Genomic DNA, 5,086 nt, shown 5'->3' on the forward strand with positions numbered 1-5,086 from the left:
TTAACTATACCCACCACAAGCAGATAAAAACAGCATCATAAACACTTTTTAGTCTCATCTATCCTTTTTTATTAGTTTATGTCGTATTAAGTATTGAAACTACTAAAATTTTACAAACATTCTATGATAAAGAAAAACAAAATGCAAACATCTTTGGATATATGTTTAAGAGAGTTAACAAGAAATAAGAAGATTTAGAATTAATATTGTCAACATCTATAGTTTTCCTGTGAAACTTAATTTTACATAGGTTTTGAGCAGTATTTTAGACATGTTAATGCACTTGTGTACAGCTATTTAGAATGTAGACTTTTCTAAAAGACTCATCTGTGCTCACTTTTATGACTGTTGTGAAAATCAAGGACATGCACAAATAAGTAGTGTTTTTAGGCTGAGTGATGGCTTCCCCAATATGTCTTTGGCCTAATCCCTAGAACCTGTGAATGTAACCTTATATAGTTACAGGGATGGTGCAAATGGGGTTAAGAGTTAACCAGTTAAGAGTCTTAAAATGGGTAGATTATCCTATCCTGTATTATCTGAGTGGGGTCTAAATGTAATCACCAGTGTCCTTATAATAGGGAGGTATAGGGAAATTTGACTACAAACACAGGACAGAAGGTGATGTGATGACAAAATAGAGCAATTTGAAGATGCTAAGCTGCTTGCTCTAAAGATAAAGGGGCAAAGGGCCAAGGAATGAAAGGAATGCAGCCCTAGAAGCTGAAAAGACCAAGGAAAAGGATATTTCCCCCAGAGCTTCCCCAGGGAGAAGGACCATGCTGACACCTATGTTTGGACTCAGTGAAACTGAATTTGGGTTTCTGACATTCATAAATATACAGAATAAATGTGTGTTATTTGGAGCCACCAAGTTTGTGATAATTTGTTTTAGCAGTGATAGGAAATTAGTACAGCGTGAACCTCAAATTATTGGTGACATCCCCCCAAAAGATACAATTTTATACAGCTAACATTGTGCTATTCTGGTTTAAACAAGATTCAGATTCACTGGGGCCAGAATCTTGAGATCATTTGTTACATTTTCAGTACATCAAAGGACAGAAAGTTTCTTTTCTGGAAACAGATGAAACCAGATTAACATTCCGGAACTACCCAGAAAGATATCATTTTTGATAAATTGCTTAAGTTTTTGCCTCAATGTTGTCATCTATTAAATGGAGCTTATAATAATATCTTTACTCATAAGGCTTAAGTTATGATAAAACAATACAGGCTTAGCACATAGCACAGTTTTGGCATCTATTATGTTTCAGGAATATATTAACTGTTATTGCTCTTGATGGCAGCAAACCCTGAGCCAGGAGGCAGCAATGTATTGGAAAGATCAACATCTGCCCAAGATAAAAGCGAAGTTGTGGCAAGCACTAAGTGTAAACTCACAGTAAAAAGAAAAAGATGTCAGTTACCTTATGTTATCTATTTGTTTAAAAAACCTGCCCAGATGACACAACACTGTTTGTTCTTACCCCTGTGTGTTAATATAAACTCCAGTCCCATAATTGTCAATGCAGATCCCAGGTGACCACACCTGTGTTGAAATCATCTTAGTAAGAATTATCTTTCAGAGTTGGGGACCTGGGCTCTACCACTGACTAGGAAGATGGACATTGGCGAGTTATTTTTCCATTATGTACCTCAGTTTTCTTACATGTAAAGTGGAGATATTATGAAGTTATCTATGTCAGTGGGCCATTTTAGAGGTTGAGATCTATTTGGGTACATAGAATTTAGGAATTTAGGAAACTATTGTGCCTGGAATATAGCAAGTCCTCAAAAGATGACAGTTACAAACAGTATTAATTGTTAGACACTGGGTGTCAGTCCATTTTGTGCTACTATAACAAAATACTGAGATCAAACAATTTATAGTGAACAAAAATTTAGTGTCTCGTGATTCTGAAGTCTTGAAAATCCAAGATTTAAGGGGCTGGTATTTGACAAAGGACTTCTTGCTATGTCATCTCATGGTTGGAGGACAAAGAATGGGAGATTGAAACCAAGAGACTGAATTTGCAGACTCCAATCCTATTATAATCAGCACTAATCCATTCGCGTCTTGTATCAGGCTCCACCTCCCAACACTGTTGCATTGAGGATTAAGTTTCCAGCAATGTTTTGGGGGAGAAACATTCAAATAATAGCTCTGGGGATATAAAATGCATTAAGATTTTTGAAATCTCCTCAAAGATTTTGTAATTCCAGGCATTAAACTTTGAGTGCTTACAGTAAATGCATAGACAGATAGCTGATAGATAGATAGATAGATAGATAGATAGATAGATAAAAATCTCTCAAAGTGGCCTAAATTCTAGACTACCTCTGCAGAAATAGAATGTGAGCCACATGTAATGTTTCAATATTTTTAGCAGCTGCATTAAAATAAAGTAAAAAGAAACCAATGAAATAGTTTTAATGGTATATTTTATTTGCTCAATGTCTAAAATATTATTTCAATATCACTAACATAAAAATACGAATGTAATATCTGATATTTTTTCATATTTGTCTTTAAAATCCAGTGTGTTTTTATGCTTAAATAAATCTGTCAAGTTTCCCTGGGTCTGTCTAGGTTTTAGCCCTGGAAGTCCCTCATGCAAGAAAACCCCTCAGTTTCAGACAAACTAGGCCAGTTAGTTACGGCATCTTTTTTTTTTTTTTAACTATACTTTAAGTTCTGGGATACATGTGCAGAACGTGCAGGTTGTTACATAGGTATACATGTCCCATGGTGGTTTGCTGCACCCATCAACATGTCATCTGCATTAGGTATTTCTCCTAAAGCTATCCCGCCCCTTATCCCCCACCCCACCACATGCCCTAGTGTGTGATGTTCCCCTCTCTGTACCCATATGTTCTCATTGTTCAACTCCAACGTATGAGTAAGAACACGTGGTCTTTGGTTTTCTGTTACTGTGTTAGTTTGTTGAGAATGATGGTTTCCAGCTTCATCCATGTTCCCTCAAAGGACATGAACTTATTCATTTTTATGGCTGCATAGTATTCCATGGTGTATATGTGCCACATTTCTTTATCCAGTCTAACATTGATGGGCATTTGGGTTGGTTCCAAGTCTTTGCTATTGTGAGTAGTGCTGCAGTAAACATATGTGTGCGTGTGTCTTTGTAGTAGAATGACTTATAATCCTTTGGGTATATACCCAGTAATGGGACTGCTGGGTCAAATGGTATTTCTAGTTCTAGATCCTTGATGAATCACCACACTGTCTTCCACAATGATTGAACTAATTTACACTCCCACCAAAAGTGTAAAAGCATTCCTATTTGTCCACATCCCCTTCAGCATCTGTTGTTTCCTTACTTTTTAATAATTGCCATTCTAACTGGCATGAGATGGTATCTCATTGCGGTTTTGATTCACATTTCTCTAATGACCAGTGATGATGACGTTTTTTTCATATGTTTATTGACTGCATAAATATCTTCTTTTGAAAAGTGTCTGCTCATATCCTTCATCCACTTTTTGATGGGATTGTTTGTTTTTTTCTTGTAAAATTGTTTAAGTTCCTTGTAGATTTGGGATATTAGCCCTTTGTCAGATAGATTGCAAAAATTTTCTCCCATTCTGTAGGTTGCCTGTTCACTCTGATGATAGTTTCTTTTGCTGTGTAGAAGCTCTTAGTTTAATTAGATTCCATTTGTCAGTTTTGGCTTTTGTTGCCATTGGTTTTGGTGTTTTAGTCATGAAGTATTTGCCCATGCCTATGTCCTGAATGGTATTCCCTAGTTTTTCTTCCAGGGTTTTTATGGTTTTAGGTCTTACACTTAAATCTTTAACCCATCTCGAGCTGATTTTTGTGTAAGGTGTAAGGAAGGGGTCCAGTTTCAATTTTCTGCATATGGCTAGCCAGTTTTATCAGCACCATTTATTAAATAGGGAATTGTTTCCCCATTTCTTGTTTTTGTCAGGTTTGTCAAAGATCACATGGTTGTAGATGCCTGGTGTTATTTCTGAGGCCTCTGTTTTGTTCCATTGGTCTATTTATCTGTTTTGGTACCAGTACCATGCTATTTTGGTTACTGTAGCCTTGTAGTGTGGTTTGAAGACAGGTAACATAATGCCTCCAACTTTGTTCTTTTTGCTTAGGATGGTCTTGGCTATATGAGGTCATTTTTGGTTCCATATGAAATTTAAAGTAGTTTTTTTCTAATTCTGTAAAGAAAGTCAATGGTAGCTTAATGGGAATAGCATTGAATTTGTAAATTACTTTGGGAACTATGGCCATTTTCACAATATTGATTCTTCCCCTTCATGAGCATGAAATATTTCTCCATTTGTTTGTGACTTCTCTCATTTCCTTGAGCATGGTTTGTAGTTCTCCTTGAAGAGGTCCTTCACATCCCTTGTAAGTTGTATTCCCAGGTATTTTAATCTCTTTGTAGTAATTGTGAATGGGAGTTTGCTCACAGGGCAGAACTAAAGGAAATAGAGACACGAAAAACCCTTCAAAAAATCAACGGATCCTGGGGCTGGTTTTTTGAAAAGATTAACAAAATAGATAGACTGCTAGCCAGACTAATAAAGAAGAAAAGAGAGAAGAATCAAATAGACACAATAAAATATGATAAAGGGGAGATCACCACTGATTCCACAGAAATACAAACTACCATCAGAGAATACTATAAGCACTGCTACACAAATAAACTAGAAGATCTACAAAAAATAGAGAAATTCCTGGACACATACACTCTCCCAAGACTAATCCAGGAAGAAGTCAAATCCCTGAATAAACCAATAACAAGTTCGGAAATTGAGGCAGTAATTAATAGCCTAACAACCAAAAAAAGCTCAGGACCAGATGGGTTCACAGCTGAATTCTACCAGAGGTACAAATAGGAGCTGGTAGCATTCCTTATGAAACTATTCCAATCAATAGAAAAAAAAGGGACTCCTCCACACTCATTCTATGAGGCCAGCATCATCCTGATAGCAAAACCTGGCAGAGACACAACAACAACAAAAAAATTTCAGGCCAATATCGCTAATGAACATCGATGCGAAAATCCTCAATAAAATACAGGCAAACAAAATCCAGCAGCACATT

Source organism: Nomascus leucogenys, chromosome 8, assembly GCF_006542625.1.
Source record: "Nomascus leucogenys isolate Asia chromosome 8, Asia_NLE_v1, whole genome shotgun sequence".
Lineage (NCBI taxonomy): Eukaryota > Metazoa > Chordata > Mammalia > Primates > Hylobatidae > Nomascus > Nomascus leucogenys.